The following is a 15,944-nucleotide window of genomic DNA, read 5'->3' on the forward strand; positions in this document are numbered from 1 at the left end:
AAATGCCAATTAGCTGATGGAAGCCAGGTTGAACTGAAGACAATATTTGCAAGTAAGGTAAAATACTTGCCCATTCATTAATTGGAGGTAAAAGGGGATTGTTCATTATCATCTAGACGCAACGCAAAGAAAACCAGGGCTAATGCAGCAAATGAATTTGTATTGTGGTTTCCAATTAAACTTCATTGTTCGTTTGCAGAGATTACTCTTTGCCGTAATCTGGAAAAGGAAGAGTAACAGCTGCAAAATGTGTTTCTCTCTTTTTTTCTTCAAATCTTCAGCTACTCTGTCTACAGCCCATTTGCCATTAAAACTGCATTTGGAGCAGTGTTGTTAAACGGTAGCAAGATTCACACTATTAGTAGAGAAACCTTTCTGAATCAATTAAGCAATTGCCTGTGTTAATATCTGGCTGCAGGGGTGGGATGCGAAAACTAATTTGCCATGCATCGCTTACAAATTTTCAAGTAAATTATTTTCAAATTGACTCTGCACTTCCACTGTCCGTGACAGGTGTAATTTAAAAGAAAAATTCTAATATATCACTGTCATGCACACCTACCGCAATTTAAGGCTTGGCTTGTTTGGATCCTGATAACAGTAGTTCTGCTTCCTGCCGATTGAGGATGGAAATTATTGTTGTTTTTTCCTGGCTAAATGTGATGCATTTTACAGACGGAAAGCCAAACAGTAAGTCTATGCAAATGTTACCTTTATGACTGCTCTGAATGCAGTAATAACATTTGGCTTGGGGTTTTTTCCACCCGTGTATGTTTTTGGCAAAGATTTCTTCTAGTCTTCATTCTGTTCTACTAATAACTTCCATCCTACCTTATTTGTGTGTTTAGTACATCTGCCATAATTTGATGCCAGAGAGGTCTATCTGTGTTAGACTGTTTTGGGCACAACCAACAAAGGGTTCTTCATAATCTCAGCGCAATCCCACATATAAGACTCTACACCCTCTTGAGTAGATTAAGAGGGATTTACAGGCCCAGGATCATAGAATTGTAGAGTTGGAAGGAACCACAAGGGTTATCTTGTTCAACCCCCTGCAATGCAGGAACCTTTTTGTCCAACGTGGGGCTCAAACCCACAACCTTGAGAGTCATGCTCAACTGACTGATCACCCATAGGCTTCACAAATGGGCAATATAATGGCAAGTGCAATTCATTGCAAAAGAGTGTAAGGTGATGCATGTTGAGGTCAAAAATATTAATTTCAGGTACACCCTCTTGGGGTCTGGCTTGGTGGTGATGGACCAGGAGTGAGACCTTTGAGTCAGAGTAGTTAACTCGATGAAGATGTGTGGCAGCTGTAGAAAAGACAACTTCCACCCTAGAAATCATTAGGAAAGTAAAGTACAACGGCCAATGTCATAATGCCCCTACCAAATCTACAGTGTGACCGCATTTAGAGTACTGTGTACCATTCTGGTTGCCTCCAAAAGGATGTTGTGGAGTTGGAAAAGGCTCAGAAAACAGTCACCAAAATGTTGAAGGGGATGGAGCAACTCCCTTATGAAGAGTGGTTGCAGCATTTGGGACTTTTCAGTTAAGAGAAAAGGCGAGTAAGAGGAGGAGACTGGCGATCACACACAGGGCCCCTGGACGTTTGACGGTCTATTGACCCTGTGCCTCCACTGCGATTGCTTTTTCCGCTGCCACCACCCCGTATCTCACGGGGACACACAGAGTCCAGTCAGTTGTTAACATAAAACAAATAATCAAGTTTATTTTTAAATGCAGGGACAAGCTTATGGTTTCAGTTATTTTTTCTCTTGTCAGTTTCTTATTCTTAGTTCCTAGCAACTCCAAACTGATTATTCCCAAGTATTTATCTGACTCCACCTCACAATTCCTCTCGCTCTCTCACAATACAACTCTACCAACCCACACTTAAACCTCCCTCTTCCTTCTTCAACTCCCAAACCTCAACTCAACTTCAACCCAACTAACAACTGACTTTCAAAATCTCCCACTCTTAACTTTTATTCCCCCCTTGCATTCTCACTGGCCAATCACATCACACCTATTTTAACCCTTTCCTTATGACCCATCCTAGGAGGCAAACGCCACAGAGACATGGTAGCAGTTTATGAAATCATGCATGTGGTGGAGAAAGGGAATAGAGAAACGTTTCTCTCTCAACACCAGAACTCATGGACATCCAAGGAAGCTGAATGTTGGAAGATTTAGGGTGGGTAAAAGAAAGTCCTTCACGCAGTGCAAAGTCAAACTATGGAACTTTCTCCTTACAGGAGGCAGTGATGGCCACCAACTTGGGATGGCTTTAAAAGAGGATTAGACAAATTCATGGAAGAAAAGGCTATGGCTACCATAGGCAGATGGTGACAGCAGCCACGAAATTAAAAGACGCTGGCTTCTTAGGAGAAAAGCAATGACAAACCTAGACAGCATCTTAAAAAGTAGAGACATCACCTTGCCAACAAAGGTCCATATAGTAAAAGCTATGGTTTTCCCCAGTAGTCATGTATGGAAGTGAGAGCTGGACCATAAAGAAGACTGATTGCCAAAGAATTGATGCTTTTGAATTATGGTGCTGGAGGAGACTCTTGAGAGTCCCATGGACTGCAAGAAGATCAAACCTATCCATTCTGAAGGAAATCAGCCCTGAGTGCTCACTGGAAGGACAGATCCTGAAGCTGAGGCTCCAATACTTTGGCCACCTCATGAGAAAAGAAGACTCCCTGGAAAAGACCCTGATGTTGGGAAAGATGGAGGGCACAAGGAGAAGGGGATGGCAGAGGACAAGATGGTTGGATAGTGTTCTTGAGGCTACCAGCATGAGTTTGACTAAACTGCGGGAGGCAGTGGAAGACAGAAGTGCCTGGCGTACTCTGGTCCATGGGGTCACAGAGTCGGACACGACTAAACAACAACAACCAGCCATGACAGCTATGCTCTACCACCACAGTTGGACGCAGCAATGCTTCTGAATACCAGTTGATGGAAACCCTGGGAGGGGAGAGTGTTTTTGTACTCATGTTCTGCTTCCTGGTTTCCCGCAGGCATCTGGTTGGCCACTCTGAGAACAGGATGCTAGACTAGATGAGCCACTGGCCTGTTCATGACTCAGTGGGGTTTTGAACTCTGGCTTAATTTATAGTCTGGCCCTCTGTTGTTGAACTACTGCTCCCATCATCCCTGTCCTCTTTGCATGCTGGCTGAAGCTGATGGAAACTGAAGTCCCAACAGCATCTGTAGGGACAAGAGTCTTTGTTGGTCAGGTACTTGCCCTCACAACCTTTTCTGAAGAATGCCCACTGTGTCGTCGGCATGTGGGCTTAAGAGAGAAATGGATACTGGAAGGGAAACTAAAAAAGCATAAACTACACGAGAGAATGAAAGGGCAGAGATAGAGAGGGGCGGGGATTATTTTTTCCTTTAGTTTTTACTGAAGAAGGAGCCAAAAGAGCAGAATTGAACCGGCTGCTGGGTAAGCATAGAAGCAAGGGCTACCTGCAAAGGGAAGCATATTCTGTGGTTTAGGGTGGGCATTTGCACCTAAACATTTTCATTCGCCTAGTCCTAGATAGGCTGTGGTACAGTATATGCTGTGGGTGCAAAAGGGTCCAGTTTCAGTCTCTGGCTTCTCCAAGAAGGCAAAGCAATGTACAGGATTTGGGGGAGCTGTCGCACAATGAGTCAGACCACTGGTCCTTCTGGCCAAATATCACCCACAGTGACAGAGTTTCAGAAAGGATTGCCACCCAAGTACAGTGGTACCTCGGCTTACATATGCTTCAGGTTACAGACTTCGCTAACCCAGAAATAGCACCTCAGGTTAAGAACTTTGCTTCAGGATGAGAACAGAAATCGTGCTCCGGTGGCGTGGCAGCAGCAGGAGGCCCCATTAGCTAAAGCGGTGCTTCAGGTTAAGAACAGTTTCAGGTTAAGAACGGACCTCCGGAATGAATTAAGTACTTAATCCGAGGTACCACTGTACCTTCTCCAAAAGAGAGACCTGTGCCTCAGCATAATTTAAATCAGCCAATTAAATAACACTGAATTGTTATTATTTGCCTTTTAAATGGATTAATTAACCAATTAAAGTTAAACGTGTGTATATTCTCAATAGAGTTTTGTTACTGAGATATTGAAATAAGTGTTAGTTAAATTTCAATTTCATAAATAAAATGTACCACTCATTGTTCAATGGAAAGGTGATCTTTGAATATGTGTAGTAACTTCCTGTTCTGATAACAACACAGTCTGGTGGCTCGTTTGGAAGGGGTTCGCTTCAGAAAAGTACATAGCTTTGTCAGCTACAAAACAGCATTTCGCTTGATGGTAATTTACACTGATTTTCTCAAGTCTTCTGGGTGCCAAGCAAACAAACATTTCAGGATAACTCACAAATTCTGGTTTCATATTCCTCATAACTGTTACTTTTATATCCTCATTTGCTCAAAATATGGGTTGGAGGGTTGAGTTATTTCCCAAATGTTGCATTTTGGATCTTCTTTTTCTGCGGTGCCATAAATTCTTCTCTAAGGCTGGAATGGATGAGCATGTATTGATCGAGGAAATGTGTTTTTATTTAGAAGAAAAGCAGCCTGATCTTGCAAATGTAGATGGCACCTTTATCATCAAGATAGAAAAGGTCAACCAAATAATAAGCTGAGCCAACTCCCTTGTGAAGAAAAGTCATAGTTTTGGGGAGTTTACAAAAAGAGGCAAGGGAGAGAATATGTTATAGGTGTATGAAATGTGTGGTTTAAGGCAGTGTTCCCCAACCTTGGGCCTCCAGCTGTTTTTGGACTACAACTCCCATCATCCCTCGCTAGCAAGACCAGTGGTCAAGGATGATGGGAGTTGTAGTCCAAAAACAGCTGGAGGCCCAAGGTTGGGGAACACTGGTTTCAGGGAAGTGGGTAAAGAGAAGTTATTCTTCCTCTCCTACCAGCAGATCCTGGCAGCAGATCCCAGATCCGTGAAATTGAGTGGTGGGAGATTCTGGACACAAAAAAGGAAGCGCTTATTTTCATGGTGTTCGGTGACTTACATAAGCTGCTCCTACAAGGTGTCATGCTGGCCATCAACTTGAATGACTTCAAAAGAGTATTAGATGTGAGGAGAACCTGAGCTTACAGGGTTAAACAGCTCAGAGTGTATGCCCTGCCTACTATTTGGGAGGGGGGAGATTCTGCGTCATATCCGAGAGTCTCCAGCCTTTGTTCTTTCTTTCTACTTTCGCTTTTGAGGAGAGTGGACGTGTTCTCACGATGCTGTTCGACAATGGATAGTCTGCTGTAAATAAAAACTGCTTCTAGCTGCTAATATCCTGAGTGGATTTTATTTAAGCACACTGAAGAAAGCACTGAAGTTTGCAGCTTTCTCTTATCGCTGCTTAACTCTGCGTTTGCTCAGAGCATCGGAATGTGGCCCTTTGAAGTGCGGAGGCCTGGCCGGTAGCTGCGCAGCCGAAGCGGGCTGGACGCCAGGACTTATCTGAGCAATAAATCTTCTTCATTAGACACATTCACGGAAGAGGAGAAGGTTGTCGACGGTTGTTAGCAAAGGTGGACCCTCCCTGTGCCACTGAACACCATCGGTTCATGGGGTGCAACAATGAGAAGGGCCTTTTGTCTTCATAGGCGGGTTATGGGCTTCCTGAAGACATCATGGTTGGATAGCTGGCTACTGTTGGAAGGAGGATGAAGGTTCTAGAGGGGCATTTAGTCTAATCCAGAAGGGCTCTTGTTAGGCTGGTGTTTTGTGATGAGCAGAGACTCTGAATGCTTGTTGTTTAGTTGTTTAGTCGTATCCGACTCTTCATGACCCCATGGACCAGAGCACGCCAGGCACTCCTGTCTTCCACTGCCTCCCGCAGTTTGGTCAAACTCATGTTAGTAGCTTCGAGAACACTGTCCAAACATCTCATCCTCTGTCGTCCCCTTCTCCTTGTGCCCTCCATCTTTCCCAGCATCAGGGTCTTTTCCAGGGAGTCTTCTCTTCTCATGAGGTGGCCAAAGTACTGGAGCCTCAGCTTCACGATCTGTCCTTCCAGTGAGCACCCAGGGCTGATTTCCTTAAGAATGGATAGGTTTGATTTTCTTGCAGTCCATGGGACTCTCAAGAGTCTCCTCCAGCACTATAATTCAAAAGCATCAATTCTTTGGCTATCAGCCTTCTTTATGGTCCAGCTCATATAAAGTGGTGTGGAGAAATGAAGAAGAATGTGCGCTCTCCTAACGCTAGAAGACCCTGGAATCATCCAATAAAGAGGAAAAATTTAGCTCAGTGATAAGAGCATCTCCTTTGCATGCAGAAGGTCGCTGGTTCAATCCCAGGTAGTAGTTCTTCTAGTAGTTCCTCTGCTTGAAACACTGGGGAGCTGCTATCAATCAATGTATAGACAGCACGGAGCTTGATGAATCAATGGTCCAACTGAACCTAAGGCAACTTCCTATGTTTTTAATAATTATCCTGGGAATTTGGCTTACAAAGCCTGTGTCCTGATGTCCTTCCATAATGTCCTTCAAATTCTTCCATGAATCTGTTAAGTCCTTAAAAAAAAAAAAAAAGAGCCTTGCATCTTGGAAATTATTCCGGTTTCTTTCCTTAACATTTGTTAATTTGCATACTCTGTTATTCTAAATTGCATCCCACATAAAAAGGACTGCATTATTTAGCTTAAATGTAATGCAATAAAATAAGGAGTGCTGCTTCTTTCTTTTTTAAGAGCCATCTTATCTAGCAACCAGGCTCTAAAGTCCGCAGATCAATTTATATCTAAGCTCCTGTGAGGCTGTGCTCTTCTTGAACCCAATAGATATAGCATCTGGATAGAGCATTTTAATAAAAGGCTTGGAAATGTACAAAGACTTTCTCGTTCTCTACAGAAAAAATAGGGCTGAGTGAAAACACTTACTAGCAGACGAGTGCTAAAATAAGACATGCAAGTTAAAAAAAAAAATCTAACTTTATTTTCTCTAATCTGCATGTTAATTATTGTGAAACAATGGCAATGGCTGGCTCACGCTGGAGTCAACCCAATAAAGTCTGTTTAATCCTTTTGCAAGCTTGCAGAAGTAATTAGGCTGTGCCTCCGCAGAAACGGCAACTTCTGCGAGGTTCATCTCGCCACTCCGGAGGCCGGGTGACCTTTCTACTGGCAAGCCCCCAGTGCACAGAGCAACAATCTTCTTTGCTAGCCAACAGCAACCTCAGCGGCTTTAATCGACTGTTCATAACAGAATGTGAACTTTTGTCACCTGCCTCCGTCCACCTGGAGGAGGGGGAAGAAGGAGCAGCGAAATCTCCGTGGCTCTGAACTTAATAAGCCAAGGCTTCTGTGAGGAAGCAAATGATTTTGAAATCCTCATGTGAGAATTAGAGGCTGCATGCTTCAAAATATCAGTGTGCGCCATTTCTTTTTATCAACACCTAGAGAACCATCATTATATGACACTTTATAGCATAACTGAAGGGAGAGAGGGGGATAAATTGTTTCAAATTACTGTTGATGTATTTTAATACAGTGTCGATACCCCAAATCTTCCTGACACAGTGCATGTGGAAGCTGTTGAGGCATCACTCCTGACAGTTGTAAATGGTCCATGGCTCACTTCCATAAAGCAGCGTGCTCAACACTCAAGCCTGCTAGACTTTCATTTTGGCATTGGACGTTAGCATCACATGCCCCCAAACCCTTTTGGGGAGGCGAGCCATTGCTGCAGCTGCATTGCCGATACGCTTGTCCAGTTCAGCATCAGTGGAGGTTGCTGTTTATGTTGTTGTTGTCGTTTAGTCGACTCTTTGTGACCCCATGGACCAGAGCAGGCCAGGCACTCCTGTCTTCCACTGCCTCCTGCAGTTTGGTCAAACTCATGTTAGTAGCTTTGAGAACACTGTCCAACCATCTCATCCTCTGTCGTCCCCTTCTCCTTGTGCCCTCCATCTTTCCCAACACCAGGGTCTCTTCCAGGGAGCCTTCTCTTCTCATGAGGTGGCCAAAGTATTGGAGCCTCATCTTCAGGATCTGTCCTTCCAGTGAGCGCTCAGGGCTGAGGGCTGATTTCCTTAGAAATCTGTTAATGCTGTTTATGGTGGAACTCAAATGGCAGGACAGAATTCCAAACAGAAATGTTCTGTCCCAAGCTGTCAGGGACTGGGCAGAGGAGGAATGCTGGAGACCACCTCCCCAGCCTGACCCTTCCAGGGAAGAAGAAAACAGTTCAGAATTACAACAGGGATTTGAGGGAGGTCACAACTCAGAGGCAGATGAGGGGAAAAGCTGGGAAATAATGGGAGAGGAGGAAGAAAAAGCACCAGGGAAGCGACAGCTGATGGACACAGTGTCACTAGAAAGCATTCCAGACCCACCATCTCCCAGAACCTGGTGAGCCTTAAAAGTAGGAGAGCAAAGGGCTCAGAAACAGATGGCCCTAAGTGGCAGCCGGGTGTGTGGGTGTGTTGTTGAAATATACTCGGAGTCGAGTGTGGATTTCATGCTCTTTATTCAGCTCATAGTAGTGAGGAATGGAAGTTCCCCTGAAATGTCTGCTTTATATACATTATTTACACAATGGGCCCCATGTGATTGGTTAGTTCCGGGATTCACCTGTAGGTTGCGGATTCACTTCCACCTGGAGTTGGATTGGGTGGCTCCTGCGGACCAATCAGACTGCTGCATTCTGGATCCTATTGTTCTAGGACCAATCAGACTGCTGCATTCTGAATCCTATTCAACTCAGTACATAACACCTGTTGACGAATGACGAAGTGAAAGAGAAACGGGGGGTGGGGGTGGAGATTTACTCAGAACAACACCCTTATTCCAAAAGGCTGCATTCCCAAGCCTCCCTCTGTAAATATTGAATAAAAGCAGATGGTAAGGACTTTTCCTTGTCTTATCTGTTCCTGGCAACCTGCCGCTGGGGTTGGTTCCTCTGACACAAGCCCACATTCCCAGCATGTGTCTTGGCGACCTCTACGCTGGCTTGGTCTCCTCCACAGAATGGAAGATGGCAGCATCCCCCCAGGGCATGCTCTACAGGGAGCTGGCTTCTGGCACCAGGCCAGTTGGCAGACCAACTCTACGTTACAATGATGTTTTCAAACGTGACGTGAAGGCTGGCAACATCAACCCGCCATGTGGGAATCTGTCAGGGTACTGCCATCGAAAGTGGGGAGGGGGGCAGAAGTGTACAGGGAGCCTCCAACGTCGCTGAGCGGTAACACTTCGTCAGGGAGTGGAGAGAGTGATGCCTCTGGTGAAACGGAGGGAGAAAGGAGGGGGGAAGTGAGGCAAAGGCTCACAGAGGTCACTGTGAGCCCTAGCACCATGCCCAGCCCAGCTGATCAGGAAACAGACATGTTTCTGTCGCCTAGTTTTCGCAAGGGGTCAGACGTAAAGAAAGGAGGCAGAGATTTGGGGTGTCTAAGTTCTTATGCTGGGGGGGGGGACAGGAAGCAGCCACTCCCGGAATCTGCAAGTGACTGAGACGGACATGAACTTTGAGTTTCTGCACTGTACATAGTAAAGGACCCCTGACCATTAGATCCAGTCGTGACCGACTCTGGGGTTGCGGCGCTCATCTCGCTTTATTGGCTGAGGGAGCCAGCGTTTGTCCGCAGACAGCTTCCGGGTCATGTGGTCAGCATGACTAAGCCGCTTCTGGCGAATCAGAACACGCACAGAAATGCCGTTTACCTTCCCGCCAGAGCGGTACCTATTTATCTACTTGCACTTTGACATGCTTTCAAACTGCTAGGTTGGCCGGAGCAGGGACCGAGCAATGGGAGCTCACCCTGTCGCAGGGATTCGAACTGCCGACCTCCTGATCGGCAAGTCCTAGGCTCTGTGGTTTAACCCACAGTGCCACCTGCATCCCTCTGCACTGTACATAGTTTGAACTTAATAAAACCTGTAAAAGGCAGGTCGGAGTCCTGGCTGTTTACTCGTGAGCAACCGCCTGCACCCCTGACAGAATCCCTTACAGACTATCGCCGTGCCTGGAGACAGGCCGTCAAGTCGTGTGTCCATAGTAGTGACCAGAGGAGAAATGGCTTCTGGGAAGAGTGCAGAGAGATGAAAAGCTATGATGCCACTACCAGGTCCACAGCAGCCAACTTCATAAGCTTAAGCCGATCCTACATCACACCAGCAACTCTGGCATTGGGTGTTTCATCTGGAAATGCAAAAACTGCAGAATCCCACACACAGAGGACTATCCCACAGGGACATCATTGTGCTGCAGATTTTACGGTGCATTGGCAGAGAGAGTTTTTCAGAAGCGGTCCCTTTCCAAAACGGTTATTTCAGGTAGGCTGCAAGAGGAGGAAGGGGGGCACAGAATGTGATAATGGAATCTCATTAACGCAAAGAGCATTGTCTTGGGGGTGGGCGGTGGAGAGAGAGGAAGGGGGGGCACAGTGCCCATTTGTTATCGGAAGGTGGAAAGGATGACAGGTGGTGTCACACTTGTCATTGCAATCTCATCCACTGAATGACAAAGAAAGGACAGCAAAATGTCTTGTGGGCAGATAGTCAAAGATACAGGCTGGGTGTCAGAGCCACCGCTGTCACTCAGGCAGAATAAATCGTGGTTGGCCATCCGCTGACACACAGGCACACACCAGTGCTCTCTCTCCCTTGTCACTTCAACCCGCCATGAATTATTAAAAGAACAGCTGTAAAATAATATTTTTTTTAGAAAAAAAATGTCACTGTGGCTTTTCCCCCACAGATAGGAAATGCTTGCACGCTTCTTTGAGCACAGATTGAATAACAAAGACAGCAATACATGGTTTCATTAACTCGAGGCATCAATTTAATGTTGTTGCCTTTTTATTTTTAATAAGATCTCAAATTCCGGGACACGAAACATAAAAATTAAACATGCCAGTATTCAGGAAAAGCCTGAATATGGTCTGAGTAAGATAGATATTGAAAAGCCATTAAATGTTAATTGCACATACGATCATCCTCATACAGCGTGCTTTTCAATATGAAATTAAAATTAAAAATAATTATGGGCAAATTTAACCTCTCCCCACAACCTGCTACCCCAAATAGAAATGCAGCTGATTTTAGAGTGTTCTTAATTTTCTCACTAATTAGCAGCGTCAGGTGCTCATAAGGTTGACACCTCAGAGGGAAAGCTGCCTACGAAGGCTCTTCTAGAAAGCACCTGTGAAATATGTGTGTGATCATAGAAACCATAGTATTCTGCTGGTGGGCAGATTCATGTGAGGGGAAGTATTTTAGGAAAACACCAACAGAGAAGTAAAACCCAGGACAGCAGCCATTTTTACTTCAGTTGTGAAGAGAATTATGATAATGATAATTATTAATTACCTGTCCTTCAAGCTAAGGTCCCAGGGTGGGTTGCAAACACAGTGTTCGAAACACCTGAAAACAATTTCGTTGCAGAAATACGGTGGGTCCTAAAATGCATCTCAGGGGTCTAACACTAGGGCAAAGAGTCGTATCTACAGCATTGTCAAGAGCTGTAGAACAGTGGTTCTCAACCTGTGGGTCCCCTGATTTTGTTGGACTACAACTCCCATTGTCCCTGACCACTGGTCATGCTAGGAATGATGGGAGTTGTAGTCCAACAACATCTGGGGACCCACAGGTTGAGAAACACTGCTGTAGAATGAAGATGCCAGATGCAACTCTGTGGGGAAGGAGGGGCTGCGGCAGAGAAGGCCCTCTTTCCCTGGGTCACCTCCATCTGCCAATCTTATCTCCTGAGGTGGTCTTTCAGGCAGAATCATAGAATTGTAGAGTTGGAAGGGACCCTGAGGGTCATCTGGTTCAACCCTTTGCAATGCAGGAATCTCAGCTAAAGCATTCGTGACAGATGGCCATCCAACCTCTGCTTAAAAACCTCCAAGGAAGGAGAGTCCGCCACCTCCAGGGGGAGACCGTTCCATTGTTCAACAGCTCTTACTGTCAGAACATTCTTCCTGATATTTAGTTGCAATCTCCCTTTTTGTAGCTTGAGGTCTGAGTCATTTAGGGTTTTAAACACGCGTGTGAACACCTTGAGTTTAGCTAGGAACAAACCAGCAGCCAATGCAGCTGCTTTTAATACAGGAGATACATGAGATCTAATAATAAATAATATATTTTTATTTATACCCCGCCCTTCCCGGATCAAAAACCAGGCTCAGGGTGGCTAACAACAAATTTAAAAGAAGCAGAAAATACAGTACAGTGGTACCTTGGCTTAAGTACTTAATTCGTTCCGGAGGTCCGTTCTTAACCTGAAACTGTTCTTAACCTGAAGCACCACTTTAGCTAATGGGGCCTCCCGCTGCCACCGCGCCGCAAAGTTCTTAACCTGAAGCACTATTTCTGGGTTAGCGGAGTCTGTAACCTGAAGCGTATGTAACCTGAGGTACCACTGTATAAGAACATGAATAACAATAAAATTCAAAAATCAATTTAGGGGAAATAAGCATTAGATAATCCCCAGGGCTAGCTGGCTGAATTGGTCCTGCTTCGGCCAGTGAGGAGGCCAGGGGAGAATTAGCTGTTGGGTCTCAGAGCGGGTGATCTTCATAAAAGGGGAGGGGGAGGGAAGGCAAATAAAAGATCAGGCTGAATTCAAATTAAAGGCCAGGCGGAATAGCTCTGTCTTACAGGCCCGACAGAAGGAGGTTAACTCCTGAAGGGCGGTAGTCTCATGGGACAGAGCATTCCACCAGGTCGGAGCCATCACTGAAAAGGCCCTGGCCCTGGTGGAGGATAGTCTGACTTCCTTAGATCTAAACGGAACCTGAGCCAGTAATCTGGCCAATGCATTGTGAACCAAGTGGTTCCCTCTTCAAGGGAAGCCCCAAGCAGGGCACATTGCAGTAATCCAACCTGAAAGTTACCAGAACACAGAGTAGAGTGGACGAGTCATTTCTGTCCAAAAGGGGGTTGTGGCTGCCAAACCACCCAGAGCTTGAAAATGACACTCCTTGCCACCAAAGTCCCCTGAGCCACCAGTGACACCAGTGTTGAATCCAGGAGCTCCCCCAAGCTGCGGACCTGCTCTTACTTGAGTGGAGGTGCAACCCATCCAGAACTGTCTGTTTACTCACTTCCAGACATGAGAACCTGGGACACATCATACCAAGATTCATCTTCAGTTTATTGGTTGACATCTAACCTATCACCACCTCCAAACACCAGCTAACACATCCGCTGCCTCTCTGGATTTAGCTGGGACAGAGAGATGGAGTTGGATGTCATCTGCATATTGATGAGGCATCACTCCAAAACTCCTGAGGCTTCATAGCGTGGGGGACAATATGCAAACCTGCAGGACAACACCGGACAACTCCCATAGGGCTGAACGCTAACTTTTCATGGCTACTTTCTGGAAATGTCCCTGGAGGTAGGAGCAGAACCATTGAAGCTCAAGTCCCACCCCACCCCTACTCCCAACTCCAGGAGAAAGTTAAGATGGCCCAGATGTATAATGTACAATGTGTTAGATGTATGGATATATTAACATTCCACATTCCCATAAATAATGTTCAAGGAGCTCCTGAGTAAAAGAGCTGCCCGTTCCACCAAGAGCTAGCAACCATCTGTTTTCTACCTGAATAGTCACCCCGCTGCCTTTCTGCTTGACCCAGACTCTGATAATGATTTCTAGCAAGGGTCTAGTTTTCCATTATCTATCCGGGTTTACTGATCTACGAGACAGATCAGAAATTCTTTTCGCTGCTGATTGATAAGCTTTAGAGCATCTCCCCCTTCTGCTGCGCTGAGTGTACCAACAATTCAATACACCTGGAGAAGCTTGGGCGTGAAGCTTTGAAAAGAAGGCATGCGAGGAAGAGAGTTGGGGTGGTGTTGAAATATAGGCTGCATAACAAGAGAGAGAGCTATGACTTCAGCGTTGAGTAAAAGGCCTGCCTATCATGAGAACGTCTGCCCAAAGTAGAGGTCCAGCATGAGTTAGAAGGTAGCCAGCAACAGAGAGGCTTGCATTTTCTTTCAGACAGCTGGAAGCAGTCGGCTGGCAACTCCCCCCTTCTTGACACTGAAAGGAATGTAGATAAACCGTTAGCAGAGGGCGGGCTGGAGAGAAGCCAACGCTCTCAAGAAGCATAGGTAGGATCAGAAGGCAGGGGGAGCATTTCCCCACCGGAAGAGCAGGCCCTTAACCCCATGAGCCCCAGGAGTAGATGAATGGGAAAGGTATGAAACAGAAAACAAAACCAAAAATGTAAGGGTCACAGGTTCAGGATGTTCTGCAGAAGCTGGAAATATTCCTTAGAAAGGTCAACTGAACCGTAAGACACGGACGCTCAGCTAGAGCGTCAGAGGCTAATTGTTTTCCAATAAATCTTCAAGCTAATTACAACTTGCGTGCTGTGTTATCAAGATGGCAGCCTGGGCTCCTGACACTGCCCTGCGTCTCAGAAAACAAATGCTGCCCGCCAGTACACCTGTGCAGAATATATCCTGCATGTCTTCTTCTTTGGTGATCACTCATAGCCAAGTAAGATTGTCTTCCATAAACACGGTTTTAACAATGAGTCCCTAAGTGACTGTGGAGGCCAATTCTGGATCCACACTTCCTTCCACAGTGGGGACATTGGTTTCCAGGCAGGAGTTGATCATGGTATGGATTTGCCAAGCGTGCCTTCCTCTTAGCACATTTCTCCCTTGCCTTTGAGTGTCTTCAAAGCCCATGACGCCTTTGGTAAAGGCTGTTCTCCAATTGGATCGCTCGCAGGCAAGTGTTTCCCAGTTGTTGGTGTTTATACAACATTTTTTTAGATTTGCCTTGAGACAGTCTTTAAACCTCTTTTGTTGACCACCAGCATTACGCTTTCCATTTTTAAGTTTGGAATAGAGTAGTTGCTTTGGAAGACATCCCAACAACATGACCAGTCCAACAAAGTTGATGTTGAAGAATCTTTGCTTTGCCACTGGTGATCTTTGCTTCTTCCAGTACACTGGCATTAGTTTGCCTGTCTTCCCAAGTGATTTGTAAAACTACACACTGCATGAAAAAGTGGTTTCTTTTATTTATTCTGAGTCTTCCAACATTTGGCTTCATTAGACAACCCTGAGTTTGAGTTTTAGGACGGGGGGGGGGGGGACTTTTCTCTATCCACTTTCTGCATACTATGCAGAATTTTACAAACTTCTATCAAGTTTCCTCTTACTTGCCTCTTGTCTAAATTAATGACTTTCCAAAGCTGCAACCTTTCTTCATAGAGGAGTTGATCCACCCCCTTGATCTTTTCAGTTTCTCATTTTCCCCCCAATCCGTTCTCCATGTTTCCAGAGCAATTTGTCATTTATTTATGTTTAAAAAAAGATTCATGAAACTGTTAGTATTTTAGTGCAAATTTCTCCCAATATATACTTTTTTTTGTAATTCAGTCTTGACATTTTTGTATATTATTTTCAGTAATATATGCATTTTTGTACACATTCTTGGGTTGGAGGACTGTACCTCAAAAATCAGAGAAATGTGAATTCTGGAGGATAGCTGTGTTTTGAATCACAGATTGGATTGAGAAGTGCAAATTAAGTAAAGGTAAATGTAAAGGGACCCCTGACCATTAGGTCCAGTTGCGGATGACTCTGGGGTTGCAGCACTCATCTCGCTTTATTGGCCGAGGGAGCCAGCGTACAGCTTCCGGGTCATGTGGCCAGCATGACTTAGCCACTTCTGGCGAACCACGGAAACGCCGTTTACCTTCCCGCCGGAGTGGGAGCTATTTATCTTCTTGCACTTTGACGTGCTTTCGAACTGCTAGGTTGGCAGGAGCAGGGACCAAGCAACGGGAGCTCACCCCATCCCGGGGATTCAAACTGCCGACCTTCCAATCAGCACAGCAAGCCCTAGGCTCTGTGGTTTAACCTACAGCGCCACCCACGTCCTAGCAAATCAGGTAGTTTCTCATTAAAATGCAAATATAATCTTATTTGTCTCCTGTCCCTACCCACC

General features: G+C 45.4%; 1 long non-coding RNA gene across 1 annotated transcript in view; it reads right to left on the minus strand.

Annotated features, from left to right (window-relative positions):
- The window catches only part of LOC309349173, a 688,744-nt gene that overhangs the window by 91,144 nt on the left and 581,656 nt on the right, over positions 1–15,944 (minus strand). The window lies entirely within an intron of this gene.

This window comes from Podarcis erhardii (genome assembly GCF_964252035.2).
Source record: "Podarcis erhardii genome assembly, chromosome: 8".
Lineage (NCBI taxonomy): Eukaryota > Metazoa > Chordata > Lepidosauria > Squamata > Lacertidae > Podarcis > Podarcis erhardii.